At 32.7% G+C, this 23,169-nt stretch overlaps 1 protein-coding gene and 1 non-coding gene across 3 annotated transcripts in view; both read left to right on the top strand.

Annotated features, from left to right (window-relative positions):
* The window catches only part of Kni (knirps), a 902,599-nt gene that overhangs the window by 436,917 nt on the left and 442,513 nt on the right, over nucleotides 1–23,169 (top strand). The gene's annotated exons all lie outside the window — the stretch shown is intronic.
* Nucleotides 11,068–11,171, top strand: LOC143204381 (U6 spliceosomal RNA). Its single transcript, XR_013007602.1, has one exon. It is a non-coding gene; the product is annotated as a U6 spliceosomal RNA (small nuclear RNA).

Consider the following 23,169-nt stretch of genomic DNA (forward strand, 5'->3'; position numbering starts at 1 on the left):
ACGTGGTGAAATGAATAACGAAGACGGTGAAGGCAGAGGACGCCCAAAAGAGGTTGTTATCGACGAAAACATTAAAAAATAATTGAAATGATATTGAATCACCATAAATTGAAATTGAATGAAATAGCAGACACTCTAAAAATATCAACTGATAGTGTACATCATATCATTCACGAATATTTGCGTATGAGAAAGCTCTGAACAAAGTGGGTGCCGCGCGAGCTCACTTTTAACCAAAAACAACGACGAGTTTATGATTCGGAGCAGTGTTTGAAGATGATCAGGCGTAATAAACCCGACTTTTTGCATCGATATGTGTCAATGGATCAAACAGGACTTCAGAGTGAAATGATGTCAACGACAGTCATCCGAGTGTACTGCACACGCGTGAGTAAACGCAAGAGTCGGCTGGCAAGGTTATGGCGTCTGTATTTTGGGATGCATATGGAATAATTTTCATTGACTACCTGGAAGAAGGTGGACCATCAACAGCGACTATTACTAATCATTCTTGGGCTGTTTGAAGGAGCAAATCGCCGAAAAACGGCTGCATTTGAAAAAAAAGAAAGTGCTGCTTCACCAAGAGCACCAATGCACCGTGTCACAAGTCAGTGAAAACGATGGCAAATATCAATGAATTTGGCTTCGACAGCGACTATTTCCTGTTCTCAGATCTCAAAAGAATGCTCGCTGGGAAGAAATTTTCGTCGAATGAAGAGGTGTAAACATTCTATCAATAAGTTGGATGGTCGCTATAATCAGTATATCACCCTTGAAGGGAATTATGTCGAATAAAAAAAATTTGCCAAAAAAATGTGTTTTATTATAGTAGGCCGGTGACTTTTCAATTGACCTGTTATACCACAGAAAACAGTCCCATTTTGTCTGGTAAGCAGTAGAACGGCGATGTTGAAACGATTCGAAATGATATTTTTGTCATGGTAGTCAATTTATCTCATTTTGGATCGTTCCCACCAACGTGTAGAAGGATTTTATTGATAAATCAATATGCAGTGTCAAAGTATTTTGGGAGCTTGAACTGAGGTTTCATCCAATAAGTCTTGCAACTCATTACCTTCAGGCTGTTCTTTATCATTCTCATTGATAATAAACGAGGTTAATGTAGAATAGAATGCAAATTTTAGGGTTCCATTATAATTTTTTTTATATGCTCATAAATAACCCAATAATAATGCTAGAAAGAAAACTGTTGTTTCATGTTCAAAAACTATAAAAGCCCTAATTAATTTATGTACAATATACAATATATTAAAGACGATTGTTTCTGTTTTAATGTTTGTTTTTTTTGCTTCCACAGACTGCTACTGTTTCATATTTATTTTTATACGTCGCGAAACCGTCGAAATTCCGAAAATTAATGGATTTATTCATCGATTCCCCCGTTTCCGTTTTTTGTTTTCGTTTTACGGAACGAGGATGACGTTCCGAGACGACAAAACGCGTTACCGTTCAGAAATCCGAAACATCCATTAACACTTCCAATAATTTTGGCCCGAAATATCTAAACAGCGAAAAAACATATACAAGGTTCGGGTCTTCGGCAACAACATTCCGATATGCGTCAAGAATTGCCAATAGGTGACTTAGATTTCGGCTCCATCCCAAAGAAATAAAAGCAGTCTGCCGTTGTGCTATAGATCATCGAAGTTTATAGAGTGTTAATGTATATATATAATTTTAAATTATACATTATAAAATTATACATACCAATAAATTACTTCCAATACCTAGATATGATATCATTATGTCAATTGAAGGAAAGCCTTTATAATCTGAAGTTTATTTTGAAGTTATTTTAATTATTTCGGCTTTTCGCCCTTCCAAAGACTACTTCAGTATTTTATTAAAAAATTTCTCTATATATTACGAATTGATTTTTGAAGTATTTATATATCTGATCTCGCATATCTATATCAAAGTAGCTCGACTCTTCTATCTATAACTCATAATATAATTTCTTTACTACAAAAACGATGATTGACGATGATTAATAATCATAAACGAAGGACAGTTTATTACATGGGTTTCCTCATTTTTCTTATTTTGGTTTATTATTTTTTACTTCTTAATCTTATTTTTTTGAGGGATATTCTGATTAGATAGGAATTACATTTTAGGCGCTTAATAGAACTCAATAAAAATTATATATTTTGAAAAATTTCTGATAAAAAGAAGATACTATAAATATAGTATTGTACAAAGTACTACAATATAGAAAACTAAAGCAAACTGAGTCATAAAATCAAACGAAAAAAATGCACTTTGATTTGTCGACTCGCTTTCTATAGTCTCTATTATATTTTCATATAGTTAAAAAAAGTCAGGTATTTAGTTCATCAGATATCAATATTTTGAAAACCCTACACTTAAATAAGCTATGTTTTCCTGATAATTAGTGAACTTATTAACCGTATTATTAAAATAGTTATAACTTCATAAATAACTAGAATTTAAAAATTCTCTCTGAAGCCTTCATAAACGTATAAGTATAGAAACTGCATTACTGTAGTAAGAAAATATTAAACTTACATAAAATAAATCGCCCCTAGTTACAATGCATCTATACCAACATATTTTCTCAGTATTTTCTCTCGCTGAAGCCTCCACAATTAACTCAAAAAGATATCATCAAACCAGTTTTCGGATGTTTCGGATGTATATGATGATTATAGCGACCGTCTAACTTTTTGATACCATATTTGTAGTACGATTTGTCCTTTGCGTCAAAATAGGCCTTAGTTTCGGCGATCACCTATTCATTCGACGAAAATGTCCTTCCAGCGAGCATTCTTTTGAGATCTGAGAATTGGAAATAGTTGCTTGGGACCAAATCTGGAGAATACCGTGGATAAGGAAGCAATTCGATGCCCAATTCATGGATTTTTGCCACCGTTTTCACTGACTTGTGACACGGTGCATTGTCTTGGTGAAGCAGCACTTTCTTTTTCTTCAAATGCGACCGTTTTTTTCGGCAATTTGGTCCTTCAAACAATCTAATAAAGCTAAGTAATAGTTTTTCAAGGTATTCAATGAAAATTATTCCATGCGCATCCCATAATACAGACGCCATAATCTTGCCAGCCGACTGTTGCGTTTTCCCACGCTCTGGAGTGGGTTCATCGTGTACAGTCCACTCAGATGACTGTCGATTGAACTTCGGAGTGAAATGATGGAGCTATGTTTCATCCATTGTCACATATCAACGCAAAAACTCGGCTTTACTACGCTTGACCATCTTCAAACACTGCTCCGAATCATCGACTCGTCGTTGTTTTTGGTCAAAAGTGAGATCGCGCGGCACCTACTTTGCATAAAGCCTTCTCATACCCAAATATTAGTGAATGATATGATGTACACGTTCAGTTCATATCTTTATTTCAATTCAATAAAATATTCAAATAGATCTTGAATTTACGGTCATTCAAAATCATTTTGTGGATTTTTTTAATGTTTTCTTCGGTAACAACCTCTTTTGGGCGTCCACTGCGTTCACCGTCTTCGGTGCTAATTTCATAACATCTAAACTTAGCATACCAATCCTTAATGGTTAATTTTCCTGGTGTAGCGTCCGGATACTCAGCATCAAGTCAAGTTTTTGCTTCGACTGTATTTTTTTCCCTTAAAAAAGCAATACCAGTATTTTATCAGCACGCAAAATTTCTTTTTATCCATTTTTTTCACAATAACAAAAGTTGCTTCACTCAAAATGCTATAATTCACAAGCTAATGATCCGACAGTTGTCAAATTTATACGCGCATCTACTGATGGTTAGGGCTAACTAAAAAACATATGGATTTACTTCCGGTAGCGCCATCTATGTGTCAGGCCGGGGACTTTTGAATTGACCTATTAGGAGATTTATTTTTGTCAAAGTGGTTATAATAAGTACAAATTCAAATTGGATTACAGTTTAGAAATAGTTCTATTCCCTAGGAAGGATTCATGAAAGTCTAGATTTATAAAAGGCGAATACTATGATCAAAAATTAGTAAAACTTGAATCATATCGTTCCTAAGTACATTTATATCTTCCTTAAGTATTCTTAACGCACTCAAAAAAAAATGTCTTCGTAGTCCGAAAAATAAAATTATGTCTTCTAGAGATAGTAACTAGATATTTGATAGCATTATAGGGCGGTTATGGATAGAAAACACTAGGTGTCCTATGTCTATCATAGTATTAACAGTAAATAAATATTCAAAACACAATATGTTTTTCAAATAGATAATTCTAGTAGCAAGAACTTATCAATGCGACGAAAAGAAAGCAACCTTTAAAACAATGAAATACTTTTTACGCGTAAATATTCTAGCCAGAAATTTTATTATGAAAGAGTGTTAAAAAAAGATATAACTCTATTCCTCTCGCTTCCAAAACCTAAAAACGAAACCGTAATTGATCGGTTCTTAACCGGCGCATTCTTCTACATTTTAATTATAACAGATGCTGGACAAGACTATTAGCGATCCAGTTGTTGTTTCGGACTGATTGAATGGTTCGTCTTTAACGGATCTCGATATTAACTTGTCAATTTGCGTTAGACATGAAACGAAAATGAAGAATATTAAAGGTGATTGAATGTATAACCGCTAATTAAGTGCGATGTGGTCTACTATTTAAATCATTCTTTTAAAATCGGTCTCTGTATTCTCTCTTGTGGACTTATTTTGGACGATTTTGGTTTTATTGTTGTAATAATGACGAGACCTCATGTTGATTTGATTTCAAAATTCTCTATAATGAACATTTAATAAATAAAGGCAAAATTATTTTGATTTATTCAACATAATTCCCTTCAAGGGTGATACACTGATTATAGCGACCCTCCAAATTTTCGATACCATTTCTGTAGTGCGATTTGTACCCACTTTGCACAGAGCTTTCTCGCACCTACATATTCATGAATGATATGATGTACACGTTCAGTTGATGTCTTTAGAGTGTCTATTTCATTCAATTTCTATTTATGGTCATTCAAAATCATTTTGTAAATATTCTAAACGTTTTCGTCAGTAAACACCTCTTTTGGGCGTCCACTGCGTTCACCGTTTTCGGTGCTCATTTCACCTCATACCAATCCTTGATAGTTGATTTCCTGGGGCATTGTCACTGTCCGGAAACCCGGTATCAAGCCAAGTTTTTGTAGGCTATTTAGAGCTGGTAATCAGATGTTGTAGATATTGTCGATTGTATATTATTTGATTGAAATACATCAGGACTTGAAGGTAAGAACTGTCAATAACGTTATCAAGGATTATACACCAGGAAATGAACAGAGACTCCTTCAGCACATCAATGTCTAGCTCCTAGACAATGACGGTTTGGTCAGAAGAGTAAAGAGAGTAAAACCATTTCATTTAGTACAGTAGAGTTAGAAGTAAAACCCATTACACATTTTGTGTATTTTGGTTTGTAATTTTGAAACTGTAGCAAATTAGAATAGAAACCAATAGCTTATTAGTCTTCATGTATAAAACATTATTTTAAACTTATAAACTTCATTTAAAAATTGCTATAATACATAATAAAAAAAAATATGTATATAATACTAACACAACGACGCACAAAAAATAAAAAATACCAATAATAAGTATATATTAATAATGTAATAATAAGAGTTGCAATACTTCAACATTCTCATGAGAATGGAGTCTTTCCTCGTGCTCCCTTGCAACTCTTTTAATTTCTTGACTGACTGTGGGTATCTGAGGGTCTCGATGTAGTCATTCCTGTAGTATTTGGGTGCACCCACAATACTTCTCAGGACTTTGTTCTGAAAAAAATCTATTTTGTTCATATAGGTTTCAGTATTTGCTAATATAATAACAATTGTACTGATAATTGTAATTTTTTTCCAATTAGCCAGTACATTTTCCTATATTTCAATTCCAGTTCTTTTCTTTTCTTCTTTATATCTTCCTTCCAGAAAACTCTCTAGAAACTTTGGTATAAAATAGATATATGTGATGATTAAACATATATTCTAAATTGTTCTAAATATACCTTCCAGGTGCTTGGAATTTATGTGATTCGTGATCTACTAAGAATCACTAAGTTTGTTTTTCAGACATTCTCGTAATATAACTGTAAATAAACTAAACCAGTAAACTAGTAAATTTTGGGTTTGTTCTTCAATATTGTATATAGTATTGAGGTTACCTTAAAACTGCTTTCTTTATCCATTATTAGTCTGAACTTACCGGCATGCTTGCTTGTAAGATTTTGTCAATAAATGTTTTTTTAATAATAAAAATACATTGCCCCGATATATTAATAAAGAATCCTCCAGTATAGTAACGGAAGGGTGAAAAAGATACAGACAAGACCGCAATGTCGTTGAATAAATGCTTTTATCACATCATCCTCCAACAAACAAAAAGGTCCAAACCACAACAGTTTAACTGTTTATTCTTAAGGTGAAAAAGGACCAATTAACAGGACAATAGCACTAGTCCGAACCCAACAAAAAGTATCGGCCAGCAGACCCGAAGAGCAAAAAAAACACAACGACGCAACAGAATATGTTGCGCCCTCGGTATTTCGCGTGCGTACCGATCTTCCGATGGTACAATGGTCCCCGCACAATAATTAACTACTTCACGACGTGGGGAACAATAAGGTCTCGGCCATGAACACATAACCCACTTTAAGAGATACTGGGTTTTGTCATGCATGCGCGTCTGTGAACCCTTTACGCGCCCGTTTCCTACCTTGACAGCTTTATTTAGTGCACTTCATTAAATGGGAAAAAATACCGGTATGTAGAAAGGTGGGTCCCGATGGGGTCAGAGGCCGAGAAGTCACTTAGGAAGATGAAGTGTCGCCCTGGTGAATTATGGCACTTTTTGTTTGGATAACTGAAAGATTGTTTGCGGTGCGATAGTGTCGGGTTAAATTAGATGATGAGACCAAATATTTGCTTTAATTTATTCCAGTTTTTTTTTAATCTCAAGAAAGATTTAAGCCCTCGTCCGGTTCTGTAGCTTTTTCTTTCTTAATGCCGTTTATTTAGTTCTAATAGTTATCATTATTAAGAGACCTACAGTTTTATGTGGGCTCAGAACCATGGTTCTCGGCATTAAGCCAGCCGACTGGCGAGCGACGAACTTATTAGAAATCATCCCAGAAGAGACCCGGTCGTACCAAGCTTGGTTACTGGCGTGGCAGAGATCATTTTCCTTTTCGGAGATTACATTCTTTTCTAGGATAATCACAAATATTAAACAATCACAAACATAAATTTACCATCCTGCCATACCCCAGCAGGATTCCAAACCGCGACTATCGCAATAGTAGGAAAACTGTCCTGTCGCCTTTACAACTGCGTCGACCAAGCCGGTATGTTTTTCATATTGTTACTAATAGTTGCCGATTAAACTACAGTTTGACTTTACAATAGTTTAAATGTAGGTATACATCTAGGAAGAACCCAGTTCAATGTTAGACTGTCCATGCAATCTCAAATGCATCTCACTATTGTAGTATCATCGTGAAGAAGTTAATGTGGTACTTAATATTGAAAGAATTTTAATAAAGTGTTAGCATTTATGTTCGTCGTTTAATGGAAAGTTACAGTATCTAATCGCTATTATACAAATTTAATTTTTTTAAGTATTATTTAAGATGAGCGAAAATAAAATATATCATTTTTATATCCTATTAAAATAACTGTATTATGTAATTAACTTTCTGTCGAATAACTTGAATATTTAGTTAGTATTTACTATTAAGTAGTAAATGACCTATAAGCCATCATAATAGTAATGAAAATTTGTTTGCAAACAATTTCTCATAATGAATTTGCAGCAGTTACTATTTAAACATTATACTTAGTAACTATCTTATAATACTACTCACAAAAATAATATACCGTGTATATTTGCACAAAACTGTATATTGTGCAGCTGTCACAAAACAACTAACAATACAAGGAGACATAATCATTTCAAAGCCATATTTTGGCGTGAAGGACAACGTGTCACGCCGGGAGGTTCTTTATCTGCCATTATTTTTTTCCCGAAATGCACTTTCCAACGAAAAACGAAAGAGAACGGTTAACATGATGTTAATCTGTATTTCGAACCTAAGCACATGCGGGCTATATGGCCTGCCGAGATTAGAACGTCAGATAGAAAATCACAAATCAATTGAAGTCACTTTTTCTCCCTTCAGAAGAGGGCGAGATAAGATTATGTAAAGAATTACAGCCATAATAAGTCTTTATAATGGAATAATAATATCGCAATATATATGTATGTTATATATATATATATATATATATATATATATATATATATATATATATATATATATATATATATATAATGTGTTAATGGAAAAAAGTTGCCACCGATTTATGGTGTCAGTATCTCTATTGCTAATAAATCTATAAGTTCGTAGTTCTAAAATGCAATAAACCTGAAAAATTGATTTTCTGTCAACATGTTTTAAAAACATTTATATCAGATGATGTGTCTAATAATAATATAATGATACTACCAGTACTTTTAAAAGATGATAATAACAATTTTTATGTTCCCAGTTAATTACTTTTGATTAAAATAAATAATTTTATAATATAAAAACTAAGAGTGTAATAATTTTATGATTTAAATTTGATAAACAAAATTATAGCAATTTGTTAAACATAAACTATTACATATATCAAGCATTATTATAGCGGAATAAAGATTAGACTATAACTAATATCAAACTAAAATTTACGGAGATAGGAACGGTTTGAAATAGGCTCTGAATAAAATAAATTGAACAAAATAACCGACTTACTATTAGCTAGTGTAAATCTTAAATTTAAAAATAAGCATAATGAAACCAAGTAACAATAAAATGTACACAGGTATAATAAAATGTCTATTTCTATTTATTATTATTAAAATTAACTAGGAAATATGTGTCAGATGATATGTTATGACTTGCTGAAGCTATTTAAAACGATTATCGGTAAACTATAATGAAAATGTTCAACGTGTTTTTACTGAAGTATGAAAGAAAATTAACTACAATATAATTTATTTTTGTAGAAGTTTTGTAGAAGGGAAAAATAATATACTATTACTCATTTACATACCTTCCAGAGCGTCGGTATTATCCAGATCTTTCTCGTTCTGGTCACTATCTATTCCGACATATCAATCTTGATTTGTGTGAACAGCGCTTTACCTCTTATGAAGATACCAAAAAAATTAGTTGATACATCGTTCTTCCGAGATGGAAGCCGTAAACTGCCTGAAAAATGGAAAAAAGCAGCGGTTAACGATAAGTAATTCTTTGAATAAAATCAAAAATAAAGCTTCAGATAAAAAAATACTTTAAAATTAATTTATAGGTCTAATATCTGTAAAATAAACTTTTATATGTTTCAAATAAAACTTGGAATATGTTTATATAATATATAAAATATAATAATATAATATAAAGTTTACAAAATATAAATAGAATTTATATATTATTATATATTCTATATAATCTTTTTTTGCTTTAATACAAGATAGTTTTATGTCTTAAAATATATAATTACTATTTCTTTTATAATCGGTTTAACAAAAATTTTGCTTCCCTTGTCGAAGAAAATCCGAACACCTGGAGGCGTGAAATTTGGCACGATTAAAGCCAGTATTGAGGAAGAAGTTTTAGGCTTAACTATTTTGTGTAATTAAAAGTTACACACAGCTGTGAAAGAAAGATCCGAATGCGAAAATTTCAATATTTCAAATCATTGTACTAGAAATAGTTCTAAAGTTATTACCGAATATTTTTCTACAAATATTTGTCTTACTAACTTCTTGTTAATTTCAGGTTTCATTACTAAGTGCATTTCTTAACAAAGCACTAACCGAATATTGCAAGTAACAAATATGTTAATTTTACATCAGGAGTTAAAATGAATGTTGCAAAGAATAATAACAATTATAAAGTAGCTTAATAGAATTTTAATTTATCTTTTGTTGATGAGTTGTTAGTTCCTACGTGGGGCATAAGACAAGATAGAAAACGATAGATAGACGAAAGAAGGCAAATGATAGATGATCTATTTGCAAAGGTAAAATCGAAGAATGGACTAAATAGCTAAAGAACGATGCAAGTTTATCTAAAAATTTAGGTGAAGAAATTATTTTAAGCAGCCTGATGTATTTATTGTTTCCGTAATTCATATTTTAGGTGAAAAATATGGATAAAAAATAAAGACGAAAGATCTGAATATATAAATGTGGTAATGAAAATATGAAGCAGTTAAAATGAATCTAACTACGTAATTTGCATAGATGGAATTATGCGTTATTAACAGCAACATAAAAATAAATATCATGTATACTTATATTTGATGTTCAGAGGTTGCTACAGTCTTGAAAATAATCTTACCTATGACCATTGTTTTAATTAATGTTATATATAAAATACATTTCTAATTTTATATTGAGAATACTGTGAACATGTTCTAGTGATATATCATTGTCAAATTATTCCTTTTATCCTGTTATGAGAGAAATATTATTGACTTAAATGTTGTGGTTGAATTTCGACCACTTAATATTAACACCATAGATAATCTAACTTTAAAATAGAGCATAATGCAATCTAATGCTCCTAGGGCATTGCCTAGACCGACATATCATACCCAAAAGTTTGAAACTGACCCTTCAACCTATGTAAGGCGAAGTAAATCAAAAGGAAACAAGACCTGAAGGGATTCTATCGAAACGTCGTCAAGACATTACTAGTTCTTTTAAAAACGAAAAAATGTCAGATAAATTGAAATGGTTCATAATGTCTGGTTCATAAATAGAAGATCTTATATGTTAGAGGAAAGCTTGTCTGATGAAATATTCTCTTGCTTTCGGGTTTAGTATTTGGGTTATTGAAGAAAGTTCAGCATAAGGATGAAATTTTGTGTCCTACATCTTAGAAATTAAAAGAAATAAATTGAGAAGCTTCCCAGGTTCGTAAATAGCGATTCTCATACGTTATAGGAAAGGTTGCCTGGTAAATCCGTCCCTTAGTATTTCTGATTTAGTATTGGTTGAGTAGTCGCTTCAGCGGTACATATACTAAAATTGGAACGATACAGGGAAGATTAGCATGGCCGCTGCGCAAGGATGACACGCAAAATCGTGAAGCATTCCACATTTTTACAGAACATTGCAACGGACACGTCCATGAAGAAATCTCCAAAAATAAATGTGAACCCGCAGGACATACGTAGCATCTTCATTAAAATAAAAGACCAAAAATTCAAAGGTCATCACTTCATATACACCGACGGCTATAAAAGGGAAGATTCCTACGAGAAGTCAGCAACCATATGTGGTAGCCGCGGACTCAGTGAGCTCTCGTGAGACTCCTGGATCTGTGAAGTCTGGGCACCTACTAGCTGACGCCATAATAGAAAAAATCAAAATACTAAACAACAAATATGTTTTCTTCATGTGGATATCATCCCATGTGGATATCAAAGGTAACGAGAGAGCCGACTACCTTGCGAGAAATAAGCAAGAAGAGTAAATGGTGAACAACATATTTTAGTGCAAAGATATAAACGTCCATATAGTTAAAGTTTAAAAAGGGCTGGTTCAATTAAGATGGGAATAGACTAAGGAAAATAAACTATGGGAGGTTAACGAAATATTTTATGAAAGACCAAACATAAATAATATATCTATATATATATATATATATATATATATATATATATATATATATATATATATATATATATATATATATATATATATAAACATATTCACCAGACAAATAGTGAGGGTTTTGATACGCTTTCACGACCTGTTCGAATTTATATTCGAGAGAAGCAAAAAATAAATAAAAAAGGAAAAAATAAAGATAAATAAACCCCCGCCGTGATGTAGTGCCCTTAACGTCAAGGAACCGTTTCTCCGAGATGAAAAGATCAGGTCATCTCTCGGATTCTCACACCTACCACCGCAACCGAACAAAGGTCTCGTCATGTAGCCGGCCGAAGGGCCTCGAAATAGAACGATATATTTCACCATATTCCGTATAAAATATAAGACGTATAAAAGAAAGCTGTCAGTTTTGCATCTTTTTTGTTTTGTCTGCCTTTCTTCTGGTCGTTTCTTTATGGATTCAGGTGGAGATCGCCGAGCCCGATAGAGCATAATTTGTAGAAATCATTGAGGCTGACCGGTGAAGGCTCTAATTTATATTCAGGTGGTGGACGATAAATATCGCACAAGTGGAAATAACTAAAAAAAAAACTACTGTTTTTTCGCAGCGGGTGACGCTTAGTCTTGTTTTCGTGTTTACCAGGCCGTTCGAAAAAATCAGATTACAGCAAAAGCGTTATTTCATTGGTGTTAACTATATTTTTATAAAAAGTCTTCGCCTGATCACTATTTCTTGCCCTGTTGTTAATTTTTCTTTATTATTAATGTTCCATAATCTGCCCAGAAGGCAATAAATATTTGTTATGTTTATATTATATATATATATATATATATTCTATTTCTTGCCCTGTTGTTAATTTTTCTTTATTATTAATATTCCATAATCTGCCCAGAAGGCAATAAATATTTGTTATGTTTATATTATATATATATATATATATATATATATATATATATATATACATGGCCATGGCATGTAGAAAATCACTTTATTAAGTGATATCCTGTACAAAATAACTATTTTATGGAATTAGTCTCATTTTAAAGTTTATTCTAAAGTCTATATATGTCTAGTAATCAGATCGGATGGTGTTTTAGTTTACGCAGTTCACTGTCACTTCGCATATTTAGCTGATTGGAAACTACATTTGAATGTGTGATATTTTAGTTATAATGTTTAGTGATGTAGTAATTTACACTTCGTTGATTATTATAACTAAATGGAAATTAAATTTAAAACAAGTTAAAAAATACTTGGAAAACAAGTTTTCGTAACATATAATTTTTAAATAATTCCATTTATTCTACTATGAGATAAATATGATTAGCTTAATAAATAGTGGCGATACTCGACCACAGAGGATCGCTAGTAAACTGTATTGAAACATTATTCATCATTCCATCTCGTTATTGTAATAGTTTAAAATAGGTATGCTCAAAATTAGGACAATTACCTTTGTTTATACATCCTGTACATCTATGTTCGGCATCGATGATCGGCACGGGATGAGTTTAAAGAAAGAAGGTTCTCTATTACGAAATTTTACAACTAGTCAAACAGTGATCTTTATAACTTAGATCCATCCATTTGCAATTTTTCTGGCTAATATAGTATGCAAATAGTTCAAAACACTGGACATACTTTATTTTGTTTGATCCTGGTGCTAAGAAAGCAGTAATATTTGGTCTAGTGAACGCAATGCGTAAAAGAAACTTTTTGATGCACCTTCGTAATCCACTCTTATATGATGCCTATTTCGAGAGAAATGTATTAAGAGAAATATTTTTATAGGGTTTCATAATGAAGACGACCGTTTAGGATCTACGATTCAATTATTTTCGGTACCGTAAGTCGGACGACGTATGATTTACGTCGGAATCCTCTTTTATTATTTTTTAATTGTTTTTATACCTATTTTGGGCCTGTGTCGCACTCGTTTTGTGGAAGGTCCGTAAATTTCGGCAACCAAACCTCATATTTCTGTCTCGTTAATGGACTCTAAATTTTTTTTCATCCGTTTTTAACTCGAAGGACATTAATTCCTTTTCGGTTTCAACATTTTATATTCGCTGGCATACTTGACGATGGTTCCTAGTACAACAACAGATTACACGTTAATTTCTCTCCGATAAATAGTTATGTATTTTAATATCGTTTTATTACTTTATAACCTAAGATTAGGATGGAACTCACAGCCTTTCTCTGAACCTTTTTACGGGAAATTGTTTTTATTTTATGTCATGAATCAAGACCTATTTGACACAAGAAATTTATGGTATTCATCACGCACACAATAATCATTTAGTATTTACTTACTATAGTTTTAGTTGCGGTTGAGACAGAATTAACAGTAAAAAATTATTATTTATATTTCATCTTCTTTTATTTAGCAGAAATATGTATATGCATTAAAGAGATCATATAGATAAGTTATCGCATAAATGATGAATTTTAAAAGAATATAAGTCGATGTTCAACTGGAACAAAGCAAGCAGTGCATGAAGTATTCACGATATATACATGAAGCATGGACTCACGGATGAAGCATAGATGCCATTATTATATGTCATTATATATGGAATATGGACATTTCAGCAATCGCCTGACTTAAGCTTATTTCTAAGACACTGGTCGATTGTAGCATATTAGCACAAGCACGCTACTTCAGGGAACCTCTCAAGAAAAAGTCCGCCAAATCCTTATGATCAATTTACGCTACGCTACCTCAGAAAACCTTCAAAACGTTGAACCAACATTTCTTATAGTAAAGCATCCAAAAATGGTACGTATTTTGATTTTATCAGAGTCTAGAGATTGAATTTTTTTATTTTTCAAGGAAGAACTCCAACCTCTTACCCCAATGATCGCCATACATCATTATGTGATAAGTTTCACCTCTGCTGATTAAGACCCTTGATTTTGATAGCAGAGAGCCAACCCCGAAAAGCCTTGATGAACTTATCATCTGATATCATATCATCATAAATCAATCAAAATCGACACAAATAGATTTCACAAGTAAGATCACGCCACAACCTGCCAACAGCACACAGCCTTCATTAACGGCATGTGGTAAAATTTATATGTCAACACAGCAAAGTACTTTGGCATGACAGTTAATACCAAGTTCACATCGAAAGAACATATAAAAAAAACTGGACGAACACAACATCATGTTCAGTGAAATGTACTGGTTGCTTGGGCGAAATTCTAAGTTATTAATTCATAACAAGCTCATTTTATGTTATATGACCAAATGTTAAATCATAGATGAAAAACGAAAGCTTCCACATTTCACTAATAAGAGACCTACGTGCAAATTTAACATTTACTAAACATCTACAAAAAAAAACCTTTACACCAAGCAAAATCGATAGTGAGTATAATTTACCGGATATATAATATGAAATCGATAATTCAAAATATGCCCATCGTCATTAACGTCAAGTATCTCAGAATAAATTTTAATACACCTCCTTGGAAGGAACATGTAAAAAAGAAAAGGAAAAACTGCAGTTGAGACATAGAACATAGGATACAAGTTTTCCAGAACTAAGTCTTGAGAAGTATTGTAGAGACCGATATTTTCAGATACCAACTGTCACTCAGGAAATGAAGTTTTTTTTTATTATTTAATTATTACATTGTTACTAGTCGTTTCCAACTGACCTACAATTTGTCCTTATGATAACTTAAATCTAGGTATATAACTAGGAGGATCCATCGACCCTATCCCAGTCTCTGGTAAAATAGTGTTTATACATGCCACTGCTGTATTTTTTAATATATGCACCTCACTACGCAACACTACACAAGATCAGATGGTTTGATACTTTTGAGTCTCTGTCCCGCTCTGGTGGTATCCAAAAGTTGCAAGACTTTAATATTCTCATGCGAATGGAGTCTTTCCTCATGCCCGTGGTACGCTTGCGTTAGCTTCTTTTATTGTCGAGTAAATTTCTTTTTGTTTAACTCTAAACATTCTGGCTGCAATGTATTATTTTAGTAGTTCGTTGTGTGGTTTTGGTAACATTTTTGTAGTTTATGAACAAAGCCTTCATGCCAAACCTTATCGAAGTCTTGTGCTACATCTAAGAATATGGCTGAGCATACTTTTTAACTTTCGAAGGCTTTTTCAATAACATGCGTTATTCTTTGGACGTGATCAATTGTTGAATGCTTGTTAATAAACCCAAACTGGTGTGTTTGTATTAGGCATTTTCTCTCTATAATAGGAAATTAAGATAATCACAAAGATACATGAGGAGACACTCTCATGTCAATATCGAAGTATTACAACAGAGACTAAGATAGGGCCGATGGGTCCTTCTAAATATATACCTAGTTTAAGTTAATGGAAAGACAAATTGTTACAAGATTAGTTGGTAACGAGTAGTAACGATGTAATAGATATATTTGAAAAAAAATCTGCAGTTGTTTTCAATTAAAAGCAAAATTATGTTCAAATAGCGCTTATTGGGCTAAATAATGGTCATGTTTGCTTATTTACATGTATTTAGTTTGGCATTTTGATTGACCCTGTTTTGAATCAGAGTTTTTTTTGTAAAATAGAAAACAAATGGAGTTGTCTTTCTGATCGTATTCTATATAAGAGTACCTATAAGCTCTGAATTCAATAATTCCTTAAGCTTCCTGAAAAAAAGCTCAAAACTGAGTAGAGTGGAAATTAGTAATCAAGATAATATTATAAGCTATTAACGATGCTACATTTTGATATAATCCATTCCTTCACAGCACTGAAACCATTCACGATCTGTGTCGATGAATAAAAAGGAAGTCAGAAAAAGTGAGAATGAATGCCTAGCCGAATCAAAACGCTAATCCAGCGCACAATAAAACCCAGAGGCAGATGAAAGAGAAGAACATCGAAAGAGACCAGCCAGCGGACGGTGGATCGGCGACGTGTGAATCTTCGGCCGAAAAACGTCGTCTCGTTAAATGGGATGATATGCAACCAGCCATGATTAATTATCCTGCGGTTTGACTTACAGATAGCGCTTAATGGTGTCCCTTTCTTCGACACCGTACCCCCGGCAAGGACGAACCCTCGTCTCTATGGCGAATCCGCCTCACGAACGGAGGAGAAAGGCCACTGAATGGGTTCGATAAAGATTATTAATGATTCGGGGACGAAAAATCTATTTGGGATACGATTTTTTTTCCGGGGCACCGTTCGGCCGAACGAAAACGAGGTCTTTAAATGACACTTCAGCGATTGTTCGGCCGTTACGCGGTCCCGGCAGGTACGCGTCGATTCCTCGTTCTCATTGTCCGATCCGGATCGATGGTGTTGCATTTTGTTGCGCATCATTGTGCGTAAGTATGCGGCTTTAAGGTTAATGTCGTTTTAAATGGTGATTGTTCGCGTTTTGTCCGTTGTCAGCCGGCCATCCCAAACAACAACAAGACCTAAATTACATACCCCAAGGATACTTTAGAACTTTATATAATATTAATTTGAATGTAATTTATGTTACTAATAATATGGATCAATAAGTAGTCAATTGAAAATCACTAAAAAGTTAATAAGGTTGCTGTTCTATGCGACTGTTGTAATGATCATCCTTTATCTAGATTAAACCGACATTTTATCAAAATAGTTTTGAGATTTTTCTAAGGAATTTGCTACAATTTTACCCTACAGTGATTCTATTCATTCTGAATTTATCTTATGGCAAAACTGAGTCAACGAAATGTTTACATAATCTTTAAATTTCCATACTAGCATAGTTCAGTATTTGAAAATCACTTTTGCAATGAGTTCTAACTGTATTTGATATTATGTTTCGTTAATAAGGAATTAATAGTTTTTCATCTTAGTTGAAAACATCAAATTTCCCTTCGTTGCAATACTTTACTTCGCGTAGTATACCCTAATATATCAGAGTATTTTGATTGAAAGTTAAACCAGTCTCAAACAAGACTATTTATATTAACAAACAAAATAAGTATAATTCTGACATCTTGATGATCTTGCTAAAAAATGGCAAAATAAAATTTACAGGATTACTGTTCAGTGCAACTGTTATAATTATCATCTTTAATTTAATTTAGATCAATATTTTATTAAACCTATTCTACCTTTAACTACCACCATACATAATATTTTATAATACTATAAAACTGATATAATAATGATCGTATAATACATACAACAAGTTAACATATATATCAAAGTGTAACCTAATGTATATATATATATATATATATATATATATATATATATATATATATATATATATACAGGTTTTCTGTAGTAGATTTATCTATATCATTAATAAATATATATGAAGTTATATAATATAAAAATATGATAAATATTCTATTTAAATATATTTAAGCAATTTAGTTTAAGAAAAGAAAATGTTAAAATTGAACACATTTTATGATTTTTTATAGTAATGAAATCATACACATCAGGAGGTTACACGATTCATCTAATATTATTTTAATTTAAGTTATTATCAATGACTACTGAATGAACTACCGGGCATTTGCATCGTCATTATATATCACCAGATATTGGGCAGCTGAATGAATGATACATTACCGATACTTCACTGAATTTCGAAGTGTTTCAAAAACCTAACTTGAAATAGTAAAAACAGAATATAATATTAGGAAAATATAATTTTTGGTATGTGTTATAAGTATAAGTTCTTTCCTTTTCTTCCTGAAATGCTCCAATAATTATAATAAAAAACGTTTGAGTCTTATTTAATAATATTTGATACAATATTTTATACATCTGAGAAGAATAACTCAGGTGTGCAACAAAATCTAAGGGCTGTATGAGTTTTATAACGTAATCTTATGTTTCTATATAATTTGGATGTGCTGAATCCGAATATGGGTCTCTTTTAATCATAGGACAACATGTTTTGTGGCAATTTGGGTAAATATATTAAACGAGCAAATATTAAAATAAATGGAAGTAGACTTGACTAAACTTGAAAATTGTTATTTAATTTAATATATGTTCAGTAGCACACACTAAAATCTTTTTGTTTTCACAGTGAGGCTCCTCTGTCTACATTTTCAATTGTGAGAATAATCTGAAAGCATCTAACAGCAGTCTGATGTCATTGAGACGGTCCATTTTCTTTGGTTCGGTATATTTTCTCCATCTCTTTAATATTCTGATGAACTGTCCATCTTGCTATACTTTCACATATCTAAATTTTTTGGGAATGAAGAAAATTCACTTTTAGGCTCACTAGGGTTGTACATTTAGGCTTGTTTATAGTTAGGATTTTTATGATTAACGATCCACCCTTGATTTTGAGGTATGGCCACGGTTGTGATGAATTATTTGGCTATAAGCCATCTAATGTCCGAAATCATCATCCTTCACTTTTGATTCTGGGAAGACTCTGAATATATATATTTGGTGCAATCTTCATCTTTGGAAAGCGATTTTACGTATTGCTGTATCGACCTCAACTTTATGTGCAGCGGTGGTAGAGGAACTTTATGTGGAGGTACCGATGATTATTGGAAGAGGTTCTTCTCACCAACTTTAAGCTACCTCGGCGGCCAACTCTATTTGATTCAACAATAGCCAGATAATTTGGTAAACCCAACTTGCTGTACAAGCAACAATGCACAATTTTTTAAAATCACTCTTCACCTGTTAGCCATGGTCTTAGTGTATTCATATTATTCAAACCATAGTATCATATAACATCTGAAATGTATTTTAGAAAATTCTGGTGTCCTGTTCCAAATCATTTTCATTTTCAGCATACCAAAATATATATAAATCAGTTGAATATACTCAAACAACTTATTTGTTGCAGACCTGTGTAATAAAAAAACAGAAACGTTCAGTGTTACTGTTCTGTGTGACTGTTGGACTCTCCCGGTCTTTTATTACTTATGCGTCACAAATAAGACGTAATTACCCAACACAATGGCGCTTTATCCACGAGGTGAAACTGATAAATTTCTACATAGGCGATCCCGGTCGAGACCGTGGCTTTCTGGCCCGCGCCACCAACAATGGTCGGTGGAAGACGACAAAATAATTTTTATAATAAATGTCTTTATTTTCTTACGCGGACAAGCGATATGTGCAACGATTTGTCGCGAAATAATGCCGGAGATTATTTATGCAAGCCGATTTGAGACGGCGTCCGTTTTGCCAGCGTGGTCTACGTCGCACAGAACGGTTTAGAGTTATGCCTTCAATTAAGCGCTGCGATACAAATGATTTTGCTACACTACACCATTACTTGGTAACTCTTTATTGATACTGACATTCTGATTAATTGTACGGTTTAGCGTTAAATAAAATCTACCGTACAGTTTCTGTCGCGTATAGTCTGAACCAACAACATTTGTTTCTTTTTAGATGTATCGTTGTCGACTAACTTACACTTATCTATGGTTGATGCTGCACAAGCAAATATTAAAACCTAACATGTTAATTGAAAAGTCCCCGACCTGACACAGATGACGCTATTAAAATTAAATCCAAATGTTTTTCAGTTATCCCTAACCGTCAAAAGATACCTGTATAAATTTGACTGCTGTCGGATCATTAGTTTGTGAATTATAGCTTTTTGAATGAAGCAACTTTTTTTATTGTAAACTATATGGATAAAAAGAAATTTCGCGTCTTAATAAAATATTGCTTTTTAAAGGGAAAAATACAGTTGACGCAAAAACTTGGCTTGATGCCGAGTTTCCGGTAACTGCCCCAGGAAAATCAACCATCAACTTGGTATGCTTAGTTTAGACGTGGTGAAATGAGCACCGAGGACGGTGAACGCAGTGGACGCCCAAAAGAGGTTGTTAACGAAGAAAACATTTTAAAAAATGATATTTAATGACCGTAAACTGAAATTGAATGAAATAGCATACAATCTGAAGATATTACCTGAACGTGTACATCATATCATTCACGGATATTTGGGTTTGAGAAAGCACTGTGCAATGTGCGTGCCGCGAGAGCTTACTTGACCAAAAACAACGACGAGTTGATGATTTGGAGCAGTGTTTGAAGATGATCAAGCGTAATAGAGAGTTGTAGCGTCGATATATGACAATGGATGAGACAGGGCTCCATCATTTCACTCCGAAGTCCAATCGACAGTCATCCGATGGACTGCACACGATGAACCCGCTCCAAAGCTGGCAAGGTTATGGCGCCTGTATTTTGGGATTCGCATGGAAGAATTTTCATTGACTACCATGAAACCATGTTACATAGCGTTATTAGACCGTTTGAAGAACAAAATCGTCGATAAACGGCCGCATTTGAAGAAAAAGGAAGTGCTGCTTGACAAGACAATGTACCGTGTCAAAAGTCATTAAAATCGATAGCAAAAACCCATGAATATGAATTCGGCTTCAAATTGCTTCTTTACTATTTCAGCAACTATTTTCTGTTCTCAAATCTCAAACGAATGCTCGCTGGGAAAAATTTTTGTCAATATTTTGCTGTAGGTAATCCTTATATTTCTAGATATTAGCAAATAAAAACGGTCTTCTTTCTAGTATAATTGGCCTGAGCCGTAACATTATTTTAGCAAAAAAACATTCCGAGACTATATTTAGTATATTAAAACGATCTCATATATATATAAGCGTTTCTGCTTGACAAATCTATATATCATCGCTTTCCTTGACGAAAACCTTCTGCCGAGCTCACGAGTTATGACCAGTGAAATATTTAACGATTTAATCAGGAAGACGGATGGTCCGGTGATCGCTCGATGATATTTTTACAGCATTTTCCACATCTGCCATGATATATGCACTCTTTTCGGCTAGATACCGTGACGGTATACGGCCGCTGATGATTTGTTACGACTAAATGAATATTATGCTGCTCTTAATTGGATTAACAGATTATTTTCATATATTTTCCTTTATGTCGCTTAATGAACACGTTCTTTTTTTTGTCTTCTGACGTTGGTGCTACTTGATAAGGTGACATGGTTGATGATTTACTTAAAGGAATGTGTTGACCAAACCGAAAAAAAATCAACCAAAAATGGTTAGTTTGTCGTGAAGATTAATGAGAATTGTCTCGGATATAGTTTTCTGTGTTAAGTCAAAAGAAACTGGTGCGTTAATGAAGTTGTTAGTAACAAATGCCCGGGAATTTCTAGAACAGATTGAATGTTTGATAATTCGTACAGTTAGACTAGCTACTGAATCATGTCATTTCGGTTATTTTTTTCTAAGGTCGCAAGAACATCTCGAATGTTGGTATTTTTAACAATACATGCGTAGTTTCTTTCTTTTTATCTAGAAATGGCCTGATTTTTTGACAATGTAAGTATTTTTTATTTCATCTTCCATCAGATATACTTCCATATACGAATAGGAGTATATCTGAAATTTAATTTACAAATTAATTTAATTATTCTAATGGTCCTATTATAAATTTAATTGCCCTGTTTACTGTGTGTATTTACATCTATATGTATTACAGAAATTTAAGTTAAATCAGACTTCTTATGTTAAATTTAATTAAATTAAATTTTATTAAATACTTTCTCTATACAAGTTCGTCTTGTTTGGCTTCTTTCATATCGGTTCCACGTTATTGCTGCGTTCTTTAACATTTTTTAACAGATATATATATATATATATATATATATATATATATATATATATATATATATATATATATATATATGCATTTATAGTTTCTGCAATCTGTAAACTTCAGGTGAGAAATATGGATAAGATATGAGGATTACATGAATACATAAATGATTAGGATGTTTTAATGCCGTAATATATGTGACCATATAACATTTTATTCTTTGAACGTTTTATCAATTAATTTAATTATTTACTTTATAAACTTAACATTTAAAAATCAATAGCTAATTATTGTAAATACATTCCTTTAATTTACTTTTCCAAATTGTAAAAAATAATTCACCTCATCATAAAATCATGTATACTTATATTTGATGCTGTGAAAGTTGTTACAGTTCTGTAAATAATCTTACATATGATACTCTGCTATAATGTTCAGTAGCGTGGAAATTTAAATGCAATTTATATTTTCCGAATAATATTGACATAAAATAATATATATAATTGCATTCAATATTGATGTATTGATGTGTTATATGTATTGTTATCATTATGAGGAAATTGGCAAATATGTTGGTTTTTTTTAAATATAAACTTATTATATAACAAGAAAAATTCATAAACGTTGTTAAGTGCATATCTTAGATCCCCTATTGTCGCCAGCCATTCAATTAACAATATCAAGTTCGACAAAGGTAAAAAGTCAACCGTCGCAAACCTCGTCAAGTACTAAACGATATGCATGAGACAGAGAAAAAAACGACAAAAACTGACAAGGGCACGACACACTATTTGTCATGCGAAAAAGAAGGAAACCACACGTTACATTCCTTTGATTAATTGTCGTGGGCCCTTTTGGGACGGATTACGTAACAAAAAAACGTACAGTCAGCAGAACCGATTGT

The sequence above is a fragment of the Rhynchophorus ferrugineus genome, unplaced genomic scaffold, assembly GCF_030347505.1.
Source record: "Rhynchophorus ferrugineus isolate W39M unplaced genomic scaffold, kcgeb_rfMv2 rfM10, whole genome shotgun sequence".
Taxonomy (NCBI): Eukaryota; Metazoa; Arthropoda; class Insecta; order Coleoptera; family Curculionidae; genus Rhynchophorus; species Rhynchophorus ferrugineus.